Below are 14,187 nucleotides of genomic sequence, written 5' to 3'. Positions count from 1 at the left end.
AAATTACAGTGCACAGTACCATTCCAAGTGCACAGATATACTGAACAGATATTGGAAGAGAATTAAGAAAGAATAAAAATAAGTTACCTCAAACAATCTGACAGGAGGGTTCATCACTTCCCTGACAAAAGTTGACTCATTATAGCATAATAGATGAGGGCAAGAATGGCCTCATATAGCGCTCTTTGGATTAGCCACTGATATTAAACCTGATTCTGATTCTAAGATTAGCATAACCTTTTTTGCTGTGAGAAAATTCTTCACATTAACATTTTAAATTATATTAATTTAATACCAATTGATAATTAATGCCAAGTAAAATCTTAGTAATACTTAGTGCTCTCTTTCGCTGGAGAATAAAATTATTCCAATGATAATTACAGCAAGGATGCAACAATTGATAAAAACTCTGCTAATATTTGCCTATCTCCTCAGACAAATGTACACAGCATGATGTTCTAGCAGGTGATATTTATTTTCCACTTGCATGGGTTTTACTATGTTGATATCTGAGCTTATAAAACATTTTAAATGTTTATGTGCATGAAGCGATTTTTGCACAGCAGTAATAAAACAGATGCCATCAATTGATAATTTTATGACTGTATATATCACAGTGATTTGATCGTATTAAATTTTTAGTAACAGTTTCGCTGCGATCTATCTCTGAGCTGTATTGCTGAGTGATGCACATGTGCTTTTGGTATGAATTGTTCCTGACAATTAGCTCAGATGCATCAAAGTCAACCCAAAGACTTACTGAATTATTGTCCTACTAAATGATATAGTGGGGGAGTCTAGCACTAGAGGGCACAGCTTCAGTACAGAAGGCCATATACGTTTAAAACAAAGATGAGGAGGAACTTATTTAACCAGAGGATGGTGAAACTAGGGAATTTATTGTCACAGAGGACAAGTCACTGGATGTGTTTAGTGTGGAGTTTAATAGGTTCTTCATTAGTAAAACAACAAAGGTTATGGGGAGAAACCAGGAGAATGGGATTGAACATAGAACATAGAATAGTATAACACATTACAAGCCCTTCAGCCCACAATGTTGTGCTGACCCTCAAACACTGCCTCCCATATAATCCCCCACTTTAAATTCCTCCATATACCTGTCTAGTAGTCTCTTAAACTTTACTAGTGTATCTGCCTCCACCACTGACTCAGGCAGTGCATTCCACGCACCAACCACTCTCTGAGTGAAAAACCTTCCTCTAATATCCCCCTTGAACTTCCCTCCCCGTACCTTAAAGCCATGACCCCTTGTACTGAGCAGTGGTGCCATGGGGAAGAGGCGCTGGCTGTCCACTCTGTCTATTCCTCTTAATATCTTGTACACCTCTATCATGTCTCCTCTCATCCACCTTCTCTCCAAAGAGTAAAGCCCTAGCTCCCTTAATCTCTGATCATATTGCATACTCTCTAAACCAGGCAGCATCCTGGTAAATCTCCTCTGTACCCTTTCCAATGCTTCCACATCCTTCCTATAGTGAGGCGACCAGAACTGGACACAGTACTCCAAGTGTGGCCTAACCAGAGTTTTATAGAGCTGCATCATTACATTGTGACTCTTAAACTCTGTCGCTTGACTTATGAAAGCTAACACCCCATAAGCTTTCTTAACTACCCTATCTACCTGTGAGGCAACTTGAGAGGGATAATATATCAGATACGCTGGAATGCCAGAGCCAAATCGATGGGCTGATACGCCTATATCTGTCTCCATGTCTTATGGTCTTATTATGCTGGAGTGTGTGGGTTTACAAAGTGTCCTTGTTTGCTTTGGTACAGAGGCAAAATGGAAAGAAATTTATACTTTTTCAGTATAGTCTCTAAGACTTGCAGACCTCTCCAAGTTGGCCATTTAACTTCAATGGCTACAATTTAATGAACTAGTGTTCACTTTTCCTGTATTTGCCTCTCAATGTGATATAATGGCCAGCTCTTCCCTTGCTGCTCTCAGAAAGTGGAGAGTAATCATGAATTATTACAGTCCATATGGTGAAGATGCTCCTTCCTGCTGTTGGATGAGTAGTTTCAGGATTTTGACCCATCAGTAACTGTCTTTTCAAAGTCAGGATTCTGTGCAACTTGCAGAGGAACCTACAGATGGAGACACTGGCAAGTGCTGGTAGTTTTGTCCTTCTTGCTGTTACAGGCCACCAGTTCCATAGGTGCTGACAGAGTAGTCTAGGTGAATAGCTGCGGCGTATTTTGTAGATGAAACACAAACTACAGCCAGGGTACGCCAGTCATGGAGGAAATGAACATTTCCAGTGATGCCCACTATAGATAACATCAAAGAGGTAGACCTACTTCCAGAGAGGTAGTATACCGAAGCAATTTGATAAGAGGAACATATTATCCTTTCCACAGATTGGCTGGTTGAGTGATGACACAACAGCAACCTTGCACTCGATTTGAACAAGGAATTGTTTGTGGACTTCAGGAAGGGGAAGTTGGAGGGAATACACGCCAGTCCTTATTAAACAGTCAGCAGTAGAAAGGGTGAACAGTTTATAAGTGTCAGTCTCTCTGAAGCCTCACATAGTGAAGCAATTATGAAGAAGGTATGCCAGCAGCTATATTTCAGAAGCAGTTTGAGAAGAGTTGCTACATTACCAAAGACTTGAGCAAATGTCTACCGATGTACCATGAAGAGCATTCTAAGTAGCTCCATCACTGTCTGGTATGGAGGGGTCACTGACAGGACTGGAAACAGTTGCAGAGGGTTGTACACTCAGCCAGCTCCGTCATTGGCACTAGCCTTCCCACCGTCAAGAAATCTTCAAGGAAAATTCTTAATTGGGGAAGGGCAAATTATGAGGCTATGAGGCTAGAACTTGCGGGTATGAATTGGGATGATGTTTTTGCAGGCAAATGTACTATGGACATGTGGTCGATGTTTAAGGATCTCTTGTAGGATGTTAGGGATAAATTTGTCCCTGTGAGAAAGATAAAGAATGGTAGGGTGAAGGAACCATGGGTGACAAATGAAGTGGAAAATCTAGTCAGGTGGAAGAAGGCAGCATATATGAGGTTTAGGAAGCAAGGATCAGATGGGTCTATTGAGGAATATAGGGTAGCAAGAAAGGAGCTTAAGAAGGGGCTGAGAAGAGCAAGAAGGGGGCATGAGAAGGCCTTGGTGAGCAGGGTAAAGGAAAACCCCAGGGCATTCTTCAATTATGCGAAGAACAAAAGGATGACAGGAGTAAAGGTAGGACCGATTAGAGATACAAGTGGGAAGATGTGCCTGAAAGCTGTGGAAGTGAACGAGGTCCTCAATGAATTCGATATTCGGTATTCACCACTGAGAGGGAACTTGATGACGGTGAGGACAATATGAGTGAGGTTGATGTTCTGGAGCATGTTGATATTAATGGAGAGGAGGTGTTGGAGTTGTTAAAATACATTAGGATGGATAAGTCCCCGGGGCCTGACGGAATATTCCCCAGGCTGCTCCAGGAGGCGAGGGAAGAGATTGCTGAACCTCTGGCTAGGATCTTTATGTCCTTGTTGTCCACGGGAATGGTACCGGAGGATTGGAGGGAGGCGAATGTTGTCCCCTTGTTCAAAAAAGGTAGTAGGGATAGTCCAGGTAATTATAGACCTATGACCCTTACGTCTGTGGTGGGAAAGCTGTTGGAAAAGATTCTTAGAGATAGAATCTATGGGCATTTAGAGAATCATGGTCTGATCAGGGACAGTCAGCATGGCTTTGTGAAGGGCAGATCATGTCTAACAAGCCTGATAGAGTTCTTTGAGGAGGTGACCAGGCATATAGATGAGGGTAGTGCAGTGGATGTGATCTACATGGATTTTAGTAAGGCATTTGACAAGGTTCCACATGGTAGGCTTATTCAGAAAGTCAGAAGGAATGGGATCCAGGGACGTTTGGCCAGGTGGATTCAGAGTTGGCTTGCCTGCAGAAGGCAGAGGGTCGTGGTGGAGGGAGTACATTCAGATTGGAGGGTTGTGACTAGTGGTGTCCCACAAGGATCTGTTCTGGGACCTCTACTTTTTGTGATTTTTATTAATGACCTGGATGTGGTGGTAGAAGGGTGGGTTGGCAAGTTTGCAGATGGCACAAAGGTTGGTGGTGTTGTAGATAGTGTAGAGGATTGTCTATGATTGCAGAGAGACATTGATAGGATGCAGAAGTGGGCTGAGAAGTGGCAGATGGAGTTCAACCCGGAGAAGTGTGAGGTGGTACACTTTGGAAGGACAAACTCCAAGGCAGAGTACAAAGTAAATGGGAGGATACTTGGTAGTGTGGAGGAGCAGAGGGATCTGGGGGTACATGTCCACAGATCCCTGAAAGTTGCCTCATAGGTAGATAGGGTAGTTAAGAAAGCTTATGGGGTGTTAGCTTTCATAAATTGAGAGATAGAGTTTAAGAGACGCGATGTAATGATGCAGCTCTATAAAACCCTAGTTAGACGACACTTGGAGTACTGTGTCCAGTTCTGGTCGCCTCAGTATAGGAAGGATGTGGAAGCATTGGAAAGAGTATAGAGGAGATTTACCAGGATGCTGCCTGGTTTAGAGAGTATGGATTATGATCAGAGATTAAGGGAGCTAGGGCTTTACTCTTTGGAGAGAAGGAGGATGAGAGGAGACATGATAGAGGTGTACAAGATATTAAGAGGAATAGACAGAGTGGACAGCCAGCGCCTCTCCCCCAGGGCACCACTGCTCAGTACAAGAGGACATGGCTTTAAGGTAAGGGGAGGGAAGTTCAAGGGGGATATTAGAGGAAGGTTTTTTACTCAGAGAGTGGTTGGTGCGTGGAATGCACTGCCTGAGTCAGTGGTGGAGGCAGATACACTAGTGAAGTTTAAGAGACTACTAGACAGGTATATGGAGGAATTTAAGGTGGGGGGTTATATGGGAGGCAGGGTTTGAGGGTCGCCACAACATTGTGGGCCAAAGGGCCTGTAATGTGCTGTACTATTCTATGTTCTATGATTCTTCAAAAGGGGATGCCTCAAAAAGGCGGCATCTAACATTAAAGACTCCCACTGTCCAGGATATGCCCTCTTCTCATTAATACCATCAGAGAGAAGATACAGGAGCATGAAAACACAAGGCTACATTTTAGGAACAGCTTCTTCCCATCTGCAAATAGATTTCCCAACAGTCCATGAACCCATGAACACTACTTCACTATTTTTGCTCTCATTTTGAACTACTGATTTAATTTCTTTTATATACAATATTTTTTGTTATCATTCATGGTATATTTGATGTATTGCATTGTACTGCGGCCATGAAATAACAAGTTTCACAACCCACAACAGTGATATTAAATCTAATTCTAATCCTGATTCTGAATTGCTAACAATAAGTTTGATAACTTCTAAAGAACCTCTGGATCACAAAAGCAGCAGGATATAACGCAATAATTTGACATAGTGAGGGAGAGAGGGACATTGTTGCTAGGTGGGAGCCTTTTAAAAAGAACAAAGAGCTACATTTGCATGGCGCACTGAGCTGCAGCTCCTTAGAGACGGTGCTAAGGAACCGGAGCTGCAGATCAGTGACCTTTGGCTCTTATGAGAGAATGTGAAAGTGATAGACAGGAGCTACGGGGAGGTAGTCACCCCTAAATTGCAGAAAGCAAGTACCCGGGTGACTGTCAGGAGAGGGAAAGGGAATAGGCAGGATGAGCAAAGTACTCCTCTGGCCATTCCACTCAATAATAAGTATACCGCTTAGGATTCTGTGGGTGGGAGAAGCCGCAGAGACCAGGTCTCTGGCGCTGAGTCTGGCTCTGCGGCTCAGAAGGGAAAGGGGAGAAGAAGAGTGCGGTAGAGATAGGGGATTTCATAGTATGAGGAGCAGACAAGAGATTCTGCAGACATGGAAAAAAAAGCTGGGATGTTACTTGCCTTCCAGTTGCCAGGGTCAGGAATGACTTGGATCGTGTCCCAGCATTCTCACGGGGAAGGATGAATACTCGGAACTGGTGCTACAAACAATATAGGGAGGAGGTTCTCGTCAGAATATAGGGAGTTTGGTAGAAAGTTGGAAAGCAGGACCTCCAGGGCAGTAGTCTATGGATTGCTGCCTGTACCATGCACCAGTGAGGGTAAGAACAGGATGATTTGGCATATGAATACACGGCTGAGACATTGGTGCAGAGGGCAGGGTTTCAGATTTCTGGATCACTGGGATCTTTTCAGGGGATGGTATGACCTTCACAAAAAGGACAGATTGCACCTGAATCTCAGGGGGACCAATATCCCTGTGGGTGGGTTTGCTGGAGAGATTTGGAGATTTAAAACTAATTTGGCAGAGGGATGGGATTGGAGTGATAGAGCTGAGGATGGGGCAGTTGGTACACAAGTAGGTACAGTCTGTAGTGAGACTGTGAGGAAGGATAGGCAGATAGTGGGGCAAATTTGAGTAAGTGTGATGAGCTGAAGTAGAACATGGGTGCAAAACTGAAAAGGCTGATGAATCCAGGCATGAAAGTGTTATATTTGAATACATGCAGTGTATGGATTAAGATAGATGATCTTGTATGCAGTCTGAGTTTGGCAGGTATGACATTGTGGCCATCACTAAGTTCTCATTGAAAGAAGGTCATACTTGGGAGCTCAACATCTAAGGATACACACTGTATCAAAAGGACAGGCATGTAGGCAGACAGGGTGGGGTGGTTCTGTTGGTAAAAAAATTAAATCTAATCTTTAGAAAGAGGTGACATGGAATCATAAGATGTAGAATCCTTGTGGCTAAGGTTAAGAAATTGCGTTGGTAAAAAGACCCTGCTGGGAGTTATAGTAGCTGGAGCTAAAAAGGGCAATGTTATAATAGTGATATGGCATTTTAATATGATGGTAGATTGGGAAAATTGGGTTGGTGCTGGATTACAAGAGAGAGAATTTGTAGAATGCCAATGAGATGTCTTTTTAGAACAGCTTCTCAAAGAGTATGCTAGGGGAGAAGCAATTCTGGTTTGGTTGTTGTGTATTGAACTAGATTTGACTAGTGAGCTTAAGATTAAGGAACCTTTAGGAGACAGTGATCAGTATGATAGAATTCACCTTGCAGTTTGAGAGGGAGAAGGTAAAATCAGCTGTATCAGTATTATGGTGGAGTAAAGGGAATTATAGAGGCATGGGAGAGGAGCCAGCCAAAGTTGATTAGAACGAGGCATAGCAGGGCTGATGCCAGAACAACAATGGCTAGAGTTTCCAGGAGTAGTTCAGAAGACGCAGGATAGATACATTTCAAAGACAAAGATTTATTCAAAAGAAAGGATGATGGAACTGTGGCTGACAAGGGAAGTTACAGACAAAAGAAAAGAGAGGGCATATAATATAGAAAAAATAGTGGAAAATCAGAGAATTGGGAAGCTTATAAAAACCAAAAGAAGGCAACTAAAAAGGACCTAAGGAGAAAAAAGGTGAAATATGAAGGTAAGCTAGCCAATAATATAAAAGAGGATACCAAATGCTTTTTCATATATATAAAGAGTAAAAGAGAGGTAAGAGTGGCTGTCTGACCACTGGAAAATTACGTTGGAGAGGGAGTAACGGGGGGGGGGGGGGTCAAAGAAATAGTGGACAAAATTAATAAGTATTTTGAGTAAAGATCATAAAGGTGGAGGAGTAGCCATATACATAAGAGAAAATTTAAATGTTAGACTGCTTTTGAAAGGAGGTGAATCAAGATTTAGTGAAGATATCTGAATGAAAATTGAAAGCTGTAAGGATAAAGGAATAACATGTTATGTTATAGTCCCCCTAATGCTGATAGTGATTTTAATAAACATCTCTAACAGAATATTAAAAAAGCAATTCTGAGGGTGATGTTATAGTTATGGTTGACTTTAATTTCCCAAATATTAAATGAGAGAACCCAGTAGCTAATGGATTACAGGAAAGTACATTTATTGAGTTATTTAATGATTGTTTTGTTGACCCAGTATGTTAATGCACCGGTCTATATTTGATATACTGTAACAATCAGGATAGAATTTTGAGTACAGAAGTTGTTGAGCCTTTAGGAACAAGTGATCATAACACTGTCAGTTCTGAAGTTTTTTTGGGAGAGTATATCAGTAAAAACTAAAGCCATTAAATTGAATTTCAGACAGGCTAAGTTTGACAGATGTGGTACATGCTGAAGAGATTGTGGAGGTAGTAGTAATGATCTTTCAAGAATCACAAATTTATGGAATAGTTTCTGTAGGGCAGGAAAATTGCAAATGTCACTCCACTCTTTAAGAAGGAAGGGAGGCAGAAGAAAGGGTATTATTGTCCAGACTTTGTTGGTTTGGAAAATGTTGGGGACCTTATTAAGGATGAAACTAAAGATGAGGTTTCGGGGTACCTGGAGGCACATGATAAAAAAAGCCAAAGTCAGCATGGTTTCTTTAAGAGGAAATCTTGCTTAACAAATCTGTAGGATTTTTTTGAGGAAATAACAGGCAGAATAGACAAAGGAGAATAATTGGATATTGTTCATTTGGAGTTTCAGAAGGCCTTTGACAAGGTGCCACACATGAGGCTGCTTAAAAGATAAAAACCTATCATATTACAGGAAAGGGGGATAGAAGATTGGCTGGCTGGCAGGATGCAAAGATGGGGCTTTTCTGGCTCTCTGCCAGTGATTGGTGGTGCTCCCTATGGGTCCTTGTTGGGACCACTTCTTTTCAACATATGTCAACGATTTGGATGATAGAACTGATGGTTTTGTGGCCAGGTTTGCGGATGATACAAAGCTAGGTGGAAGCATGGAATCTGTGTGATAAGTTTGAAATTTGTTCAATTTAGTGATAAATAATTGTTCAAATATTTTATTTAATATGAATATCATTTCATGGTGAGAAAAAAGGGATATTACATTAACAATATGCAAATAAGTTTAGTTAAAAATTCTGACTAGAGTTTGCAAGGTATTCTTTTATAGTATTGAGCACTGAATCTGCTATTAACTTGTAAGAGCTTGCATTCAATTTTCAGCAGGCGATTGATTGCTCATGCCTGCCAGAATGCCTGGGGAGGGGCAGTACACACAATATTCATTCACCGTAAAGTGGCCAATGAATGAACACTACAGTGTTTATGTTTCATTTGTCTCCCCTTTTCAGTCAGGGAAAGAAATGCAGAGAATAATTGAAATTTTAAGCAAATTAGTACATTCTCTAAAGTTTTATATACTGTAATTCTTTGAGTTCCATGTTTGTTTGAAACTGTGGAAAAAAGGCTGTTTTAATCCACCTGGCTTGTATGATCGAGGTGTTAAAACTGCATGGTGAAAGTGTCGTAAGCACATAGTGTAACTGTTTGCACGCACAGTATTGCTGATAACAAAAGATGAGAGTTTATTGGAGTATTTTCAGATTTTGTGTTGTATTTTTGATAACTTAGAATTAAAGTGAGATGTTCCCATGGAATAACAGAAATGATAGTTAAACTAAAAATAGGCCTGAATGTTAAATGAGTAACAGTACAAAAGGGAAAAGAACTGAACTTGATTTAATGGGCATCTCATTGCCTGTTGATACACAATTAACTGGATGTACTGTAATTTATTTTGATTCAACCATGAAGTGATTGATGCACAACATTACAGCATATCTATGCTTCAATTGCCATATCCTTTTTTCAGCTGTACTAGATCTGCAGAAGGGATTAGACCGATTGGGAGAATGGGCAAAGAAGTGGCAGGTGGAATATTGTGTAGGGAAGTGCATGTTCATGCACTTCGGTGGAAAAATAAAGGAACAGACTATTTCTGAAACAGGGAGAAAAGTCAAAAATCAGAGGTACAAAGGCACTTGGGAGTCCTTGTGCAGGATTCCCTAAAGGTTTACTTGCAAGTTGAGTTGGTGGGAAGGAAGTAATGTTAACATTAATTTTGAGTGGTCTAGAATATAAGAGCAAGAATGTAATACTGAGGCTCTATCATACATTGGTCAGACCTCCCTTCGAGTATTGTGACCAGATTAGAGCTCCTTAAAAGATGTGCTGGATTTGGAGGGGGTCCAGGAGAGGTTTACAAGAATGATTCTGGGAATGAAAGGGTTATTATACGAGGAAAGTTTGATGACTCTGGGTCTGAAGTCACTAGTGTTTAGAAGAATGAGTGTAGATTTCATTGAATATTGAAAAGCCTAGATAGAGTGGATGTGGGGAGCATGTTTCCAATTATGGTTGAGTCTAGGACCAAAAGGCACAGGCTTAGAATAGTGGGATCTCCATTAAGAACAGAGATGTGGAGAAATTTCTTTAGTCAGACAGAAATTTGTAGAATTCATTGCCAGAAACAGCTGTGGAGGCTAAGTCATCAAGTGTATTTAAAGCAGAGGTTGGTAAGTTCTTTATTAGTCAGAGTATCAAAGGTTACAGGGAGAAGGAAGGGAAATGGGATCGAGAAAGTTAATAAATTAGCCATGATGGAATGGTGGGGCAGACTCGATGGGCCAAATGGCCTAATTCTTTTATGTCTTATGGTCTTACAATGGTGTATGGCGAAACAAACACAACTCAGGAAACCTGACAATCTGTGAACATCAAAACAGAACAACAAATTTCACAACATAAATCAGTGATAATAAATCTGATTCTGATTCTGATTCAGAAATGTTATCACTAATCCCGTTTTTGGTTCTACTCCTGCAGGAAGAGAATAAGCCAAAAGAAGGGAAAGTAAGAAAGGCCCTGTGGCAAAAGATGGACATGATTATTCAGTAAGTCAGGACAGCTTGAGTCTTTGAGGCTGCTGTGTCAGGTAACACACGGCAGTTCCACCTACACCATTTCAAACATGGACATGAATGACAATGCCTACAATATTAATATTTGGAATCACTCTTTTTGTTTGCTGACAGGCAGCAGTTTTAATCGGCAACAGATACTTCATGACAAACATGTTTTTTCTACTGGAGCAAGGTCGATTTGCTCCCAAGGGGCAGCAATTTTGTAGGCTATTTGTACACTGTTTCAAGCTGTCACAGTGTATTTGGTTCCTGATCTGATGGCTTGCATTACCAGCAGCTGACAGTGTGTAGTTCGTGATCCTTTTCTATCATACTTTCTTTAACTGTAAATCTACAATTATTACCATCCCAAAGCAACATATTAATAATAAATGCCATTTGTGGAACACCTTTCGTACATTAAGATGTAGGCTCAAAGTGCTTTACCTAGGTTGTTGAGATAAATCAATATAGTCATAAAAATATGAGACAAAATAAAAAATCATAAGTAAAGACAAACATTATATAGAATAAAATGTAATCAAATATATCAAATTATATAAATGTAATTACAATCAACAAGCATTAATTAATCTTATAAGAAGGATCAAATAAAAAAGAATGTTTTTAGAAACATTCCCCAGTGCTGGTCTGGTATATCTCGGACAATAGGCGATTCCAGAGTTTTGGTGCGTAAGAGCACAAGGCTGCATCATCAGTTCTTGTATGCTTGGCTCTGGGAACACTAAGCAAGCCAGTATTCACAGATCCAAGATAACGATTAGGGATATAAGGGAATAGACATTCCAAAAATATACTGAGGATATAGATTATTCAGAGCCTTATATACAATTAAAAGCATTTTCAAAATTGATCCTAAAGGACACGGGCAGTCAATGTAATGATGCCAAAACCACGGAAGTGTGCCCAGAGTTTCTATGTTTTGATTAAGATTCTTGCTGCTGCATTTTGAACAAACTGCAGCCTATTTATATCTTTCTTAGGCTGTCCTGAGAATGTGCATTATGGTAGTCTAATCGGCTAAAAACAAAAGCATGTATCAATTTTTCTGCATCTTGAGATGTTGTACGAAATCAAACTATTGCAATTTTCTTTAAATGAAAACATAGTCTGAGTAATATGGTCAATATGTAATTTAAAATTTATCTCGGAGTCAATAATAACACCTAAGTATTTACTTTAGACTTGATTTTGAAGGCCAAATGATCAAGTTTATTTCTAAGATTCACACTTTTTTTATTGTTGCCAATAGCCAAAATTAAAAAAAAAAATTTAATTGAAGGAAATTTTAACTCAACCATTCTGTAATGCCAGACACTGGACCAGATGGTTTAGAGCAGGGGTTCACGGGCCCCTTGCTTAATGGTATTAGTCCATGGCCTAAAAAGGCTGGGAAATCCTGGTTTAGAACCTTAGGGTCATCTGATGTAATAGACAAATGGAGTTGTGTGTCCTCTACACAGCTGTGGTAACTTACCTTGCGTTTTGAAATAATCTCACCTCATGAGAGCACGTAGAGTGAGAACAACAACGGGCCAAGAATTAATCATTGAGGTACATCAAGCACAATACCATGGACCTTAGACACAAAATCACCACAGCTAACAAAGAATATTCTTCCTGTAATGTAAGATTGAAAGCAATTTAAGGCAGTACCAGAAAGACCTATCCATTGGCTAAGGCAGTTGATGAGAAGGTTGTGATCCATGGTATCAAATGCTACGCTCAAATTTAAGAGAACAAGAACTAATATGTTACCTGTGTCGGCATTAAGCTGTAAGTCATTAACTACTTTGAACAAGGTAGTTTCTGCACTACGATTTGATCAAAAACCTGATTGATACCTGTCAAGAATCGAATTTTTATTCAAGTAATCAATTAATTGTCAAAAAAGTAGTTTTTTAATAAAATAAAAGGGGAAATAAACAATGATTTATTAATTGTCATATTTCTTGTATTGTGCTTGTGTGCCTGGGATATTGTGAATATGCTATTAGTCCCACTAGACATCCTTCTAAGCATGCTGCTGCTTGGCTTTATGATTAAGGTCTCTAAAGCAGTGATTTGCCAAATGCTGAGAAGCAGACAAACCATTGTGAGAAAATGTTCTTGGGAAAAAAGGACTTCTCTATTCTGCAGAGGTAAACTTTCTAATTTCCACACTTCATTGGATAACTACCATTATAGTTTATTTTTTGCTACCACCATCAGAAAGGAGGTGCTGGAGCCTTAGGTCCTGCATGACCTGCTGATTCAGGAACAATTATTACCCTACAACCGTCAGGCACCTGAACCAGTGTGGATAATCTCACTCACCTCAACACTGAACTGATTCCACAACCTATAGACTCACTTCCAGCAGCTCTCCAACTCATGTTCTCAGTATTATTTATCTACTTTTTATTATTTGTTTTTGGCACAATTCCTCTTTTACACATTGGATGTTTGACAGTCTGTTGTGTATAGTTTTTCATAAATTCTGTTGTATTTCTTTATTTTCCTCTAAATACCTGCAAGAAAATGAATCCAAGACATAGAAACATAGAAAACCTACAGCACAATACAGGCCCTTCAGCCCATAAAGCTGTGCCAAACATGTCCTTACCTTAGAAATTAGAGAGGGTTACCCAGAGCCCTCTATTTTTCTGAGCTCCATGTACCTATCCAGAAGTCTCTTAAAAGACCCTATCGTATCTGCCTCCACCACCATCGCTGGTAGCCCATTCCATGCACTCACCACTCTCTGTGTAAAAAACTTACCCCTGACATCTCCTTTGTACCTACTTCCAAACATCTTAAAACTATGACCTCTCACGCCAGCCATTTCAGCCCTGGGGAAAAGCCTCTGACTATCCACACGATCAATGCCTCTCATTATCTTGTATACCTCTATCAGGTCACCTCTCATCCTCCGCCACTCCAAGGAGAAAAGGCCAAGTTCACTCAACCTATTCTCATAAGGCATGCTCCCTAATCCAGGCAACATCCTTGTAAATATCCTCTGCACCCTTTCTATGGCTTCCATATCCTTCCTGTAGCGAGGCAACCAGAACTGAGCACAGTACTCCAATTGGGGTCTGACCAGGGTCCCATACAGCTGCAACATTACCTCTCGGCTCTTAAACTCAATCCCACGATTGATGAAGGCCAATGCACCGTATGCCTTCTTAATCACAGAGTCAACCTGCGCAGCTGCTTTGAGTCTCCTATGGACTTGGATCCCATGATCCCTCTGATCCTCCACACTGCCAAGAGTCCTATCATTAATACTATATTCTGCCATCATATTTGACCTACCAGATTGAACCACCTCACACTTATCTGGGCTGACATGTCTTTGATAATAAGTTTACTTTGAACATTGAATAGTTAGTATTTACACTTCTTTACACTTGTGTACTGGAAATGACATTAAACAATCTTGAAATTTGAATCTTGAATATGTG

The sequence above is a fragment of the Hemitrygon akajei genome, chromosome 15, assembly GCF_048418815.1.
Source record: "Hemitrygon akajei chromosome 15, sHemAka1.3, whole genome shotgun sequence".
Taxonomy (NCBI): Eukaryota; Metazoa; Chordata; class Chondrichthyes; order Myliobatiformes; family Dasyatidae; genus Hemitrygon; species Hemitrygon akajei.
The sequence above is the reverse complement of the archived record's forward strand: the minus strand, read 5'-3'. Positions refer to the sequence as shown.